Source organism: Mustela nivalis (genome assembly GCF_964662115.1).
Source record: "Mustela nivalis genome assembly, chromosome: 19".
Classification (NCBI taxonomy): domain Eukaryota; kingdom Metazoa; phylum Chordata; class Mammalia; order Carnivora; family Mustelidae; genus Mustela; species Mustela nivalis.
In genome coordinates this window covers 21485619-21500717 of record NC_139038.1, presented here as the reverse complement: position 1 = coordinate 21500717, position 15099 = coordinate 21485619, and the positions used below count along the sequence as shown (strand labels likewise).

Below are 15099 nucleotides of genomic sequence, written 5' to 3'. Positions count from 1 at the left end.
CATGCTGTAGCATGTGACAGAAATTTCTTCCTTTTTATTTTTTTTTACTTTCTTCCTTTCTAAAAAAGATTTTTTAAATTTACCTTAGAAAGTGTAAGAGCATAGGAAGAAGCAGAGGAAAAGAGAGAAACAGACTGTTGTTGAGCACAGAGCCTGATGTGGGGCTCAATCCTATGATCCTGAGATCATGACCTGAGCCAAAATCAAGAGTCAGCCACTTAACCGACTGAGCCACCCCAGTGCTCCAGAACTTTCTTCCTTTTTAAGAGTGAGAAATATTCCATTGTATGTATATATCACATATTTTGCTTATCCATTCATCTGCTAATGGACATTGGATTTGCTTATTGTGAATAATGCTACAATGAATGTGGGTTTACAGATATCTGCTCATGTCCCTGCTTTCAGTAATTCTGGGTATATCTGACCAGAATTTGAAGAGACTCACTCTATAAGAATTATTATTATTATTTTTTTAAGATTTTATTTATTTATTTGACAGACAGAGATCACAAGTAGGCAGAGAGAGAGGGAAGCAGGCTCCCTGCTGAGCAGAGAGCCCGATGCGGGCCTCGATCCCAGGACCCTGAGATCATGACCTGAGCCGAAGGCAGCAGCTTAACCCACTGAGCCACCCAGGCGCCCTCTATAAGAATTATTGACAATGGATCATAGGAAGGCAAGAGCTGAAGCAAGGACCAGAGTGAATGGCATGGAGGTAGTGAGTAGTAGTTAGATTCTGGGTGTATCTTTCAGGGGTAGCTGACATAATGTGCTGGGTGTGAGAAAATTTAGGACCAAATCTTCTCAAACAATTGGGTGTTTAATGAGTCAGTCTTTGTTGTTGTTATATGCCCTTTTATTTTTTAAATGATGATTATTATTTTTATTGAAGTGTAATTAACACACAATGTTACATTAGTTTCAGGTGTACAGTGTAGCGATTTGAAAACCCTATACATTATGCTCTACTCACCACTACCATCTGTCACCCTACGATGATATTCCAGTATCATTGATTATATTCCCTGTACTGGGCCTTTCCTCCCCAGGTTTCCTCACTTTTGAAGATACTGAAGTAAGTTGCAGAACAATGCCTGAAATACAACATTATTTACATAAAAATCATATAAAACAAAAGAATTCATTTTAATTAGTATATATTTATGTAAATGCAAAGACAGAGTTTTACAAGAATACATGCCAAACTGTTCATCATGATTACCCCCAGAACAAAAGGGAGGAAAGAGAGGTGGGGTGGTCTAGGCTAATTTTATCTTTTGCTCTATTACTTTTCTAAAAAAAAGTAGTATTTTCACAGGGGCGCCTGAGTGGATCAGTAATTGAGCATCCAGCTCTTGGTTTGGGCTCAGGTGGGGACTCCGTGGTCATGAGTCCAAGATCCATGCTGGGCTCCGCCAAGGGGGTTCAGAGTCGCCTCGAGATTCTCCCTCCCTCCCTTTGCCCCTCCTGCTTGTGCACTCTCTCTCTAAACTAAATAAGTAAATCTTTAAAAAGTAGTATTACATATATCACTCATATAATTAAAAACCTGAAAATCCTAAAAAAATAAAAAATAAAAGCTTGAAAAACCCTACTAAACATCGTTTACACTTTAAAAAAAGAACAGGAGGGGCTGATTTAGTTTAGGACCAAGTCCTCTCAGACAGCTGAGTGTTTAATGAGTCAGATTCACTTTTGAAGCTACTTAATTGCTACTGAGATGGCCTGAAATCACTGTTTCATGCTGGGAAAGAAAACAGGAGACCTTCCTTTGGCTCCGTCTACCAAGAGACAAAACCCTTCTGGCTAGTGTGGGGCCACAGCCAGCAACAGGCCGAGCAGCCTTTTAAAAAGCCAACAATTATCTGGCCTTAAAAATTCAGAGTTTAGGGACGCCTGGGTGGCTCAGTTGGTTAAACGGCTGCCTTCGGCTCAGGTCATGATCCCAGCGTCCTGGGACCGAGTCCCACATCAGGCTCCTTGCTTGGCGGGGAGCCTGCTTCTCCCTCTGCCTCTGCTTGCCACTCTGTCTGCCTGTGCTTGCTCTCGCTTCTCTCTCTATGACAAATAAATAAATAAATAAAATCTTAAAAAAAAAATTCAGAGTTTAAGGGCACCTGGGTGGCTCAGCATGTTAAAGCCTCTGCCTTTGGCTCAGGTCATGATCCCAGGGTCCTGGGATCGAGCCCCACATGGGGCTCTCTGCTCAGTTGGGAGCCTGCTTCCCTTTCTCTCTCTCTCTCTGCCTGCCTCTCTGCCTACTTGTGATGTCTGTCAAATAAATAAATTAAAAAAAATCTTTAAAAAAATAAAAAAAAGTTAGAGTTTAATCACATATGGAACAATACCATTTCAACAACAACAAAAAAAGGCAGCAGCCAACTATCTACTCTTACATAGTACTGTTCCTAGAGTCAGATTTTGGGGCCCTACAATGACAGACAGGAGACCAGACCCCAAAAATCAAAGGCACAGGCTTTACTGAGGCTCCCGCCCCCAGCTGAAGGAAGACACTAACAGGACGGACCCAGCCGTCGGTGGAACCCAACCGAGTCTTAGCTCCTGCTCAGGATCCCACTCCCCGCCAATATGCTAATTAGGGAAAAAAAGAAAAAAAAAAGCCTCCTTCTGATTGGTTGATAGGGCCTTGTCCTGATTGGTTGGAAGGGCCTCGTTCTGATTGGTCGATATGGCCCGTTCGTCAGGCCGCTCATTGGTGCTTTTTGGAGCCAGGGTCCTCCGGTTTAAGTCCTGCTTGTGCTCCGGGCGGCGTCCTGTCCGCAGCCTGGTTCTTCTCTGTCGGAGTTGCGGTTTTCCAGTAACAGCCACCAGAAAGTGCTCCAGGTGGGTAATGTTTTTCACTTGGGGCTTGTTCTCACAGCCTTTGTGTCATTATGATGTTTAAGTCATAATATTTAATATGGAGGTAGCAAAGGATGAGGCTGTGGCAATGCTTACAGCAGGCTCCCCTGCCCTGGAGTTGCCACACAGCAGCCAAGAATAATCCTTTTATGCTTTAATAATCCAGGTCATACTGGGACGCCTGGCTGGCCCAGTCAGTAGAGCATGCGAGTCTTGACCTTAGGGTCGTGAGTTCAAGTCTCATGTTGGGCGTGGAGCTGCCTTTAAAAAAAAAAAAAAGATTTAAATAATCCAGGTCGTACTGAGCAAACAAATGAAACTCAACAGTCACCTCTGGAGGCTGCTGGGTGGGGCAGGACAACCGTAGGGTGGCCCCCAATGGTAGCCTCTTAGTGTTAACACCCTTAGTGTAAGACCCTCCTCCAACCAAATCAGCGAGCTCAGAACCAGATCCTTCCCCAGTGCAGCCGTTCCGTGGGACCCCAGCACCCACCAACATCTTGATCACAGCCAGATGAGAGACTGCAGCAGAAGACCCAGCTGAGCAGGCTGGGATTCTTCAGCCACAGAAAGTGTGAGATAATAAATGTGCATTGTTTTAAGCCACGATGTAGGTAATTTGCTATGTGTCCAGAGAGAAGGAATGCACTAGGGACTTAATGCATTACTTTGAGAATTTATAAAGGGAAAGAGCCAGGCATGTATTCTGCTTGGCCTGTGCAGGGTCATCAAATAGCTGATGCAGGAAACTTTTCATATCTGTATATTTCAGCTAATGAAAGAAGGAGAAAATGAAATATCAAGACTTTGTTTTTGTTTTTAAGATTTTATTTATTTATTTGACACAGAGAGATCACAAGTAGGCAGAGAGTCAGGAAGAGGTGGTGGTGAGCGGAAGCAGGCTCCCCGCTGAGCAGGGAGACAGATGTGGGGCTCAACCCTGGGGATCATGATCTGGGCGGAAGGCAGAGGCTTAACCCACTGAGCCACCCAGGTACCCTGAAATGTCAAGACTTTGAAACCTCTAAAGAATTAACAGATCTAGGCAAAAAAAAAAAAAAAATCATTTGTAGCTGCTTTTATAATGACACAAGGGGCAATCAAACATCATACATCTTCCAACAAAAGTGCCCCAACATGAATGATCGATGAAATAATCCTGCCTCTCTGCCCCCGCCAAAAAAAGTAAACTTGAATCTGATGAGGTCTCTGGATATAACTACCAATTTATTTTAAAAAATACAGAAGAATGTGTTAAATAATACCATGGAGATATAAGCAGGAAAATTCAGATGGTAGGAAATTCTATAGGACAAATGAACCAGTTTTTTCAATAGAAAAATAAAACAGAAACATAGATTTGAAGGAGAATCCTGGATCCTCAAAAAATTAGAAGGAGAACTACCACATGATCTGGAAATTTCACTACTGGGTATAAATACAAAGGAGATGAAATCACTCTATTCAAGGGATATCTGCACCCCTATGTTTGTTGCAGCGTTATTTCCAATAGATAAGACATGAAAACAACCCAGTTGCCCATTGACAGATGAATGGATAAAGATGTTGCGGTTTATATATGCAGTGGAATATTATTCAGCCACAAAAAATAAGGAAAGCCCGCCATTTTCAATAACATGAATGAAACTCGATAGCATTAGGCTAAGTAAATAAGTCAGTCGGAGAAAGACAAAAACTGTATGATTTCACTTATATGTGGAATCTAAAAATAAAAACCAAACCAAACTCATAAAACAAGAGATAAGATTTGTGGTTACAAGGCAGAGGGTGGAGTGTAGGGGAAGCAGAGGGAGGTAGACAAGAGGTACAAACTTCAAATTATATAGAAATACCGGGGATGAAGGTACAACGTGATGACTACAGTTATCAGAGCCACAGGTATATTTGAAGGGTGCCAAGAGAGTAAATCCTAAAAGTTCTTATCACCAAAAAACAAACAAACAAAAAACCCAAATTTCCTTTCTTCCATCCTTCTTTTTTTGGCATCTATATGAGATGATGGATGTTAACTAAATTTATTGTGATAATTATTTCACAGTTTATGTAGGTCAAATCACTATGCTGTACACTTTATTTTTTTAAGGTTTTATTTATTTATCAGAGAGAGAGAGAGAGCGCACAAGCAGGGGGAGTAGCAGGCAGAGGGAGAAGCAGGCTCCCTGCTGAGCAGGGAGCCCAGGGGGGGACTCCATCGCAGTACCCTGGGATCATGACCTGAGCCGAAGACAGATGCTTAACCCACTGAGCCACCCAGGTATCCCCTGCTGTACTCTTTAAACTTACACAGTGCTGTAGGTCAGTTGTATCTCAATAAAAGTGAAAGAAAAAAAGAGACTCTTAGGGAGCAAAATAGACTCAAGAGCTTTGTAAATAATTGTGATTCTTTCTTCTTCTTTGGATGCTGATTCAAACAAACTATGAAAATTATTGATAAGACAGTTGGGACAATTATGGAACACTCAATAGTTTACAATATTCAGGACTTACTCATTTTTTTTTTTTTTTTAGGTGTGATGGTGTTTTTGTTGTGGGTTTTCTAAAAGGAGCCTTTATGTTTTATTTATACATATATATGAATATATGTATAGGTGAGATGGTAAGATATCCGGGATTTACTTCAAAATAATCTGTTCTGGTGGTGAGGAGGGTGTGGGGGACTCAGCGTGAACCGGAGACGAAGCTGTGTGATGGGTATGTGAGTGTCGTGTACTGTTCTCTCTACTTTTGTATGGTTAGGTATTCTATACAGAATAATAGCAAAAAACCCCTAAGTCCCTCCTTTAATGGTTTCCATCTCCCTCAGAGTAAGAGCCGGAATGGCGTGTAAGTTCCCCTGTTATTTCTGACCCTGCTTCTTCATGGCTTCTCTGAACTCATCTCCTACTCCTCACCCTCTTGGCATTCCTGTGTGATCCACGTGGGTCTCCTGGTTGCTTCCTGAATGCCCCGAAGCGTGCTTCTACCTCATGCCTTTGCACTTGCTCTTCCTATGGCTTTTATTTATTTATTTTTAAAAAAGATTTTATTTATTTATTTGACAGAGATCACAAGTAGGCAGAGAGGCAGGCAAAGAGAGAGAGAGAGAGGAGGGAGCAGGCTCCCTGCTGAGCAGAGAGCCCGATGCGGGACTCGATCCCAGGACCCTGGGATCATGACCTGAGCCGAAGGCAGAGGCTGTAAGGCACTGAGCCACCCAGGCGCCCCTTCCTATGGCTTTTAAACCCTTGCTCCTCTACCAGGCCTCTCAGCGGCTGTTTTTCTCACTTTTAGGTCTCTGCTCCGATGTCAGCCCCTCAGAGAAGTCTTTCCCCGTTATCCCACATAAAATAGCAGTATCTCCCCAATATCGACGTTCCTCTCGTCCTTGTTCTTCTCTGTAGAGCTTCTCAGACATTACACTTCGACAGGTATTAGAGTTTACCTGCTTGATTGCTTGATTCTCTTTCTGCCCCAACTGGGTGTAATTCCAGGAGAGCAGGCAAGGACTTAACACTTTTTTCAATCCCTACAACCCCAAGGCGTAGATCAGTGCCTGGTACATAGTAGGTGCTCAGTAAATATTTGTGGGCTAAGTGAATTTGCTTGTTCAGCCTGCACTTGTCTTTTGTTCTTTATTATGAATAATTTCAAACGTACAGAAAAGTAGAGAGAGTTGTATAATGAATATCCATATATACATCACTTTTTATACGCAGGTCCTTTTTCTTTTTTGGATGAAGTGTTTGAAAGTATTTATGGTCAAAATACCATTTTATCCCTAAATATTTCAATAGGCATCCTTAAAAAAAAAAAAAAAAAAAAAGACCCTTCTTTACTGAGCCACGACACTGTTGTAACACTTAACAAAAAGAACCCCAATTCTGTGCTCTCATCCACTCTCTCCATAGCCACAGTTCCCCCAAATGTCTTTTACACTTGATTCAAACCAGGACCCAATCAAGGTCCACAAATTGTGTTTGATCATATCTCCCAAGTCTCTTTAAGCCTGGAATCGCCTCTCCTCCCTTTTTTCCAGGTCATTGACTTGTCGGAGAAACGAAGCCCATTGTCTTACTGCTAGAACGCTCTCCCTTCTCGGCTTTGGCTGATTGCTTTCCTGCCGTGTACTTGACCCTTTTTGCTCCTGTATTTGCGGTACACTGGAAGCTAGATCTCAAGGTCTGATCCGATTGTGGCCAGACATTTTTGGCAAGAATTCTTCCCAGTTGGTGCTGTGGGTGTCCTGTTGAATCACACCAGAAGGCTCGGAGACGGGCTGTCTCATTACCAAAGCTAAGATTGATGAGTGGGTTTAGGCGCTGTCAGTTTCTTCACTTGTAACCAGTAGGAGCTCTGTGGGCCGATGATTGGCAGCACATGATGATCCAGCCTGCCTTGAACCTTTCACCTCATGGTTTCAGCTTCTGGAGATGATGGATCCTGAGCCAATGATTTCATCCAGGGTTGTAAAATTCTAGTGCTAGTCTTCATTCATCATTTATGAGGGGACATGCTTCTGTCAGGAAGAGCTTCCTCCCCTCATTGACGAGGGCAGATTAAAGTCTTTCCCTGTAAGGCCATCTGGGCGGCTCTGTCAGTGGAGCTTCCGACTCTTTATCTCAGGTCTTGATCTCGGGTGTGAGTTCAAGCCCCGTATTGGGTGTGGAGCCTACTTAAAAAATAAATTCCTTCTCTCTCTTTTTAAAAAATATTTTATTTATTTATTTGACAGAAAGAGAAATCACAAGTAGGCAGAGAGGCAGGCAGAGAGAGGGGGGGAAGCAGGCTCTCTGCTGAGCAGAGAGCCCGATGCGGGACTCGATCCCAGGTCCCTGGGATCATGACCTGAGCTGAAGGCAGAGGCTTAACCCACTGAGGCACCAAAGTGTCCCAATTCTGTCTCTTTAATCACTATTTTTCAGGGTAAGGATTTGATCCAACAGCCACTTCCAATGGTGACGAATTCCTTCTCGTTCTCTCTCTCTGAGTATCATTACGAACTCAGTGATCTTTGAAAAGACTATTAAGGTGTTTCATTCAGTTGCATTCATTATTTTCTTTATTTTTTTAAAGGATTCTATTTATTTGACAGAGAGAGAGAGAAAGATCACAAGTAGGCAGAGAGGCAGGCAGAGAGAGGAAGGGAAGCAGGCTTCCCGCTGAGCAGAGAGCCCGATGTGGGACTCGATCCTAGGACCCTGAGATCATGACCTGAGTCAACGGCGGAGGCTTAACCCACTGAGCCACCCAGGCTCCCCTCATTATTTTCTTTAAATAACCTTCGATTCTGGAGTAATTTTAGATCTATAGAAAAGTTGCAAAGATAGTACAGAGAGTTCCCATGTGCTCTTATCCAGGTAATAATAATAACATCTTACATTACTGTGGTTCCTTTGAAAAAACTGAGAAATCAGTATTGATACATTACTATTATCTTTTTTTAAAAAAGATTTTGTATTTTTAGTAATCTCTACTCCCAACGTGGGGCTCGAACTCGCAGCCCCAAGGTCAAGGGTCACATGCTCTATTAACTGAGGCAGGCAGGTGCCCTGATACATTACTATTATCTTAACATCACAATTTTATTTAGGTTTTGGTTTTTTAGTAATGTCCTTCTTCTGTTCCGGGATCCATTCTAGGATCACGCATTCATTTTTTCTTTTTGATACTTAAAAATGATCCAGTTCGGGGTGCCTGGGTGGCTCAGTGGGTTAAGCCTTTGCCTTCGGCTCAGGTCATGATCTCAGGGTCCTGGGATTGAGCCCCACATTGGGCTCTCCACTCAGCGGGGACCCTGCTTCCTCCTCTCTCTCTGCCTGCCTCTCTGCCTACTTGTGATCTCTCTCTCTCTCTCTGTCAAATAAATAAATAAAATCTTTTTTAAAAAAATGACCGAGTTCAGTCAATTGGGAGCCCTGGCAGCCTGGCCCTGTGTCCTCTTGTCTTGACCTTGACCCTAAATAGTCTTTGATAAGCTCCCCTTTGCTTTCTGGCCCCACAAGATGTCCCAGGCTCACCTGGATTTGGTTCCTTTGCCAGTATTTAAAAAGTGGTAGATTTAACTGGCTGGGGAGGATTTTCAGTTTTTCCTGAAAAGTCAGCCGATCTGGCAACACTGAGTCTGTGTTCCAGCTTAGCAGAGAGTGGCTGCAGCTTTGTAAGGGCTGCCCTGTTTAGAAGGGGTGTGCACGGTCCCCCAGTTTGACACACCACTCCCTATAACCAGCTTGCACCATGCCTTCGTGGAAGCTGCCTGGATTCTGTAGGCATCTGGGGTTGCTCCCAGAGGTTCAGAACCGCCTGCTTCCCCCCACCCACCCACCCCAACTTCTGTCTTGCCTTCATATTTAGGAAGCGTCTCCTATGTGCTGACCACTATGTGAGGCGCTGCGGTTCCGATGACAAGACAGTACGCAGGTCACTGTCCTGTTCCATCTTGGGTCCAGTCCCTGATCTTTTGCAAGGGAAGCTGAGAGGGCATTTCCGTGGTGCCACCGCCACCTGGCCAGCTGACTTCCAGCTAAGTTGAGGCAAAAAGATGGACGGGCAGGAGATGGGATGGTGGGACGGTCCGCTCTTCCCAAGTCCAGGGGGTATCTGCAGCAGAGGCTGAGTTCCCTCTACGGCTTAGCCTCTCATCTGACAGCCCCGGCTCTGGTTGCTCCTCCTCGGTGGCCCCAGACAGGGGCGCCGCCTGCTCTTCGTGCCCTGGCCGGGAAGGCAGCCACCAACCCCTACGTGGCCCTACGTGGCTTCTCGGCTGTTGGCTCATTTCTGTAATCCATTCCATCTGTGAGCGTCCCCCTGGATGAAAGCCTAGAATTGTTTCTGTTTGTCTGATACCGTAGCCTGTAGACCTGGCTCCTGACCTCACAGCATATACCCATTCCTTTGTCTGCATTTACTTGCTTCGTGACTCTTGGACCAATTATTTCATTCCTCTCAGCCTCCGTCTTCCTTATCGGGAATGCAGGGTAATGAGAGTACGCATCTCGTAACCCATCTTGTACTTTTTTTTTTTTTTTAAAGATTTTATTTATTTATTTGACAGAGATCACAAGTAGGCAGAGAGGCAGGCAGAGAGAGAGGAGGAAGCAGGCTCTCCGAGGAGCAGAGAGCCCGATGTGGGGCTCGATCCCAGGACCCTGGGATCATGACCTGAGCCGAAGGCTGAGGCTTTAACCCACTGAGCCACCCAGGCGCCCCTCGTATTCTTGTAAGGATTAAACCGGATGCTGCCTATAAGGTGCTGAGCTCAGTCCCTGGAACATACTGCGCCTTCAACAATGCTACTTATTCTAGGCTACAGCGTGCAAACTACCCCACCAGGGGACAAGCAGAGATTTCTTTCTCTCTGGCTCCACAGACACACAGCAGGTGTTTACTGAGTACCTTACTGTCACCAAGGTCTTATTTAATTTTGATAAATATCTTTAAGGAATAGGTATTACTAATCTCATTTTCCAGCGGAGGAAGTAGGAGCACAGAGAGGTTGAATAACTTGCTCAAGGTCTCACAGCGAGTCTAGAAGAGGGGGCATGGTTGGAACATGAGTGAGCTGCCTTCAGGGCCCAGGCCCTTTAACCTGTGTATCAGCCCCACCCAATACGTTTGACTCCGTTTGTTAGAAAATGTGCAACTACGTCTCTGCCCTCCAGTAGCTCACAGTCTAGCTGGAGAGACAGGCTTGCTAATTGCTAAGCGCGTTGCGATGTGGTGATGTTAGTCATTCTTTTGTGTGCTTGTTCATTCAATTATCCATTCATTCTGCAAGCTCTAGACACCAGTGATGTGGCAGTCGCTGGGCTAAGAGCCGGTTAGGAGGCTGGTGTTGGGGGACCCTGACCTTCTCTGGTCACTGAGTGCAGGGTAGGAGAATGGGCGGCTTCTGGCATTTGCTGTTTGTATTCCTCCAACGCACAGGACTCTGGAGTCAGACCCATTTGAGTTTGCCTCCTCCTTCTTGACTTACTTGCTGTGTGACCTCATGCAAATCACTTAACCTCTCTGTGCTTATTTATATATGTAAAACTGGGGATAAAAATAATACTTCACGAGTTTAATGTTAGAATGAGATGATGAATACAAAGCTCTTAGCAGAGTTCTGGGCACATAGGAAGGCTTAATTATTAGTTGTTAGTGTTATTTGTTGATGACGTGGTTGATTACCCATGACCCCCAACGATGGAAAACTTTTCCAAATGCTGTGTCCCTTAGTTTGGCAATGTTTTGCTCCTCTAACAGCCAGATGTGTTCCTTCTGGCTTTTCAGCTGACAAGTCTCAGCAGGGTGAAAAAAATGCTAGCAGGCCTGGCCGACAAATCGTTTTGAAGACACAAAATCAGCTCTTGGTTTCCAGGTGCTGTGCAGGGGCCCTGGAGAGAGCTGCAAGCTCTGCAGCCTTCCTGGCCCTCCCAGCAAGCCCAGCCCTGCCTGGCTCCAGATCGGTCATGCCTGGATGGGCTTAAAGAGCCGCAACCCATTCTGATGGAGAAGTTATAAACTTCATTCTGCAAGCTTGGATAAGATACGGGTAAGACTGTTTACCTTTCTGTAACAATGTAATTTCTTTTTCTGGCTGCTTCTTCCAGGAAGCAGAAACTTAGTATCAACCAGTTTGAAGTCTAAAGATGAGCTATATGCTAAAGACTCCCAAATAAATATCTCCAGCATCTTCCCTGAGATTAAAAAAAAAAGATTTTATTTATTTATTTGACAGAGAGATCACAAGTAGGCAGAGAGGCAGGCAGAGAGAAAGGGAAGCAGGCTCCCTGCCGAGCAGAGAGCCCGATGCGGGGCTCGATCCCAGGACCCTGAGATCATGACCTGAGCTGAAGGCAGAGGTTTAACCCTCTGAGGCCACCCAGGCATCCCATCTTCCCTGAGATTTAAGCACACATTTCTCTGTCTTCTTGACAGTCTCATATCGATGCTTAATAAACATCTTCAAATGAATAATCACCCCAGACTGAACACCAGAATTTTCTTCCCACCCCTGCTCCTGTGTCTTCTCTATCACTGGAATTTCAAGGGTGATGGGGTGAGAAGAGTGTTTTTTCTTATCCATAATAGGCCTTTCCAAGCAGATCTGAGTCTATGCCAATGAGCTGACTCTTGGTGGGATACCGAGAGCTTCAAATGGGGCCGGTGGCCAGGGGAAACCAGCCGTGGGTTTAGAGGATGAGAACTTTCTGCCTTATTCCCTCCGTCCACCTGCTGGGAGGAGATAGGGGCTGGGGATGGAGTTAATCTCCAATGGCCAATGATTTAATCAATCATAGCTAAGTAATGGGACCCCCATAAAAACCCCCAAATGATGGGATTTGGAGAACTTCGGGCTGGTGAACACGTAGGGATGCTGGTTTGGGGGGGGGTGGCCCGTTCTGAAGGACATGGAAACTCCGAGTGTTCTCCGCCAATGCCTTGCCCTGTGCTTTTCGTCCAGTCCTCTGCTTCAGAGCTATATCCTTTATAAAAAAGCAGTAAATGTAAACAAAATGTTTCCCTGAGTTTTATGAGCCCTTCTAGGACATTATCAAACCTGACAGGTGGTTGTAGAAATCTCCAACTTTGTAGCCAAGTTGGACAGAAGTGTCGGCATTGGGGGCACTGGTCACTGATGACTGGTGTCTGAAATGTCTGAAATCTTGTGGGATTGAGTCCTTAACCTATGGGATCTGTGCTAATTCCAGGGAGCTAGTGTTCAAATGGAATTAAATGATAGGACAGCCAGTGCAAGTCCAGAGACTTGGAAAATAGGTTGATATGGGGAAAAAACTCCCATGCATTTGGTGTCAGAAGTGTGAGTAGAAATATCTTAAAGAGTACCGCCCCATTAGAAGGCACATTCAATAGATCGGGGGTCTGGGGATCTGGGGACAGTGCTGTAGTCCCATCTGCTTAAGCACCAGCAGGTGATGGCCTGTCACATAGTAAGTGCTTAAGAAATATTTGTTAAATTTTTTTAAAAAAGATTTTATTTATTTATTTGACAGAGAGAGATCACAAGTAGGCAGAGAGGCAGGCAGAGAGAGAGGAGGAAGCAGGCTCCCCGCTGAGCAGAGAGCCTGATGCAGGACTCGATCCCAGGACCCTGAGATCATGACCCGAGCCAAAGGCAGCAGCCTAACCCACTGAGCCACCCAGGCGCCCGAAATATTTGTTAAATTAATGAATTTGGGATTCACTACTCCTTTCTCCAGGATAGTGCTTAAGTTCCAAAGAACTTACAAAGTGCCAAGATGATCAAGGAAAGGTATCTTCCTTTCTTCCTTCTGAAAATGAAGAATGCCTGCCGCTGGCAGATCAAAGACTCCTCGGACGCTGTCCCGAACCCCTTTCTTCCTCTTCAGCCATGCCCTGTTTGAGCTGCGCAGGCGTTTGCCTGCGGCGCGCCTCCTTCTCCGCAGTCCTCTGCAGTCTGGGGGTTGTGAATGCACTGACTTCCCTGAGGGATGGACCGTTTTCAGCTCTTCCTTTACTTTATCCTGTGGACCACTCACACCTTCATGAAATTATTTCTTTTCTTGATTTTCATGATGCAATGTGCTTGTTTTCTTCCATTGGGTCTGATCACTGGTCTGAAGACCCAGTGATAACTGCCTGAAGCGGATCCTTCTCTACATGTTCCCTAGACACCAAAATTCAACAAGTCCAACATTTAAAAACACTCCAGATAGCCAGGGTTGCCCTTCCTGGTAAATGGAATCACGGAATCACCGACCATTCACTCTTCTGAGATGGAAACCCAGCCCTTGTCCTCATTCCTGTCTTCTGCTTAGTTGCACACCTAATCCATCATGAGTTCTCGAAATCCCGTCTCTTCCCATCTGAGACTGTGTACTTCTTCCTACAGCCGCTCTGGTAGCTGACATTGCCGTCTTTTCTCAGACCATTGCTCTTCTGGTATTTTTTCTGGTCCCCTTCCAATCTCTTCTTCACACAGAAGCCAGAGAGATTTTTCTAGAAAGCCAACTTGATCCTCAGTTGAAAAACCTTCTGTGGGTCTTTGATTATTGGGATAAATTCCTTAACCCTTAGGATAACCGCCCTGATCCAGCGCCACCACAGCTTCCCTTCTGCCCTGTAGACAAGCAAAACTTTCTTTCCCTTTAGCTTGCCATGATTGTCAATGTTATGCATTCCTAAAGGAAGATAAGAATAATGCCTTTCTTTCTTTTCTGTCTTCCTTCCTTCCTTTTTAAAGTTTATTTATTTATTTTTAATAATTTCTACACCCAGTGTGGGGCTTGAACTCACGACCCTGAGATCAAGAGTTGCATATTCCTCTGAATGAGCCAGCCAGGCTCTGCATTCTTATTTTTTTTTTAAGATTTTATTTATTTATTTGACAGAGATCACAAACAGGCAGAGAGGCAGGCAAAGAGAGAGGAGGAAGCAGGCTGCATGCAGAGCAGAAAGCCCGATGCGGGGCTCGATCCCAGGACCCTGAGATCATGACCTGAGCCCAAGGCAGGGTCTTCTCAATTTCTCCTTCATCTCCTCCATTTCTTCCCTTTATCTGGTAGATCTTATGTAACATCCCGCCAGGTATCAGCTTAAAAACCAGCCCTCCAGGAAGTTTCCTCTGTCCTCCCAAGTCTGGTGCAGCACCGACTGCGATGTGTTCACTCGCATGCAGGTGGTGGGGCCTTGTGACTCATGGCCACGGCTTGAAGACCTATTCTCAAATCCTAATCAATTAAAAACCTCCTAGGTCACCCTCTCTCTTCAGTCTGTCTTTTCCTCCTCTGCCAGGTGGATGCAGGGGACCCCATGGAGAACGCTGCCTGCGTGGGAGGGCAGCGGACCCCTTGGATAAAAGGACTCTGGATCCCTGAATGACTGTGTGGAGCAGAGCCCCACCTGCCCTCTCCCCAACCAGCACTCAGATTGCAACATGAGTGAGAAATAAACTTGATCGCATGGAGTCACCGAGACTTGGCGGGTGGCGTATTAGCGCAGTGAGCCTACCCCGATGCACGCAGTGGGATGAATCGTTCGTTCGTGCCCCGCCCCCATTCTCCCATAGGATTCTTTAGCTCCCACCAACGCACTTCGCAGAGCGCATAGCAACAGCCTCTCTCCTGGCTGGCTCCTCCCCTGACCAGGAGCTGTGGGAAGGCAGGGATGGCCCATGCCTGTCTCGTCCTCCAGGTAAGCTGCCATTCAGCTCCGCACCTGGCTTGTGGCAGCCACTAAATAAATATTTGTGGAGTTGCTTTATGGGTGTTG

The 15099-nt window shown here is 45.3% G+C and overlaps 1 long non-coding RNA gene across 1 annotated transcript; it reads left to right on the top strand.

Moving 5' to 3' along the window:
• The first annotated feature begins 2651 nt into the window (after window positions 1-2651).
• On the top strand, window positions 2652-15099 carry LOC309854973. Its single transcript, XR_014306512.1, has 3 exons — window positions 2652-2847; window positions 11225-11398; window positions 14623-15099. It is a non-coding gene; the product is annotated as an uncharacterized lncRNA (long non-coding RNA).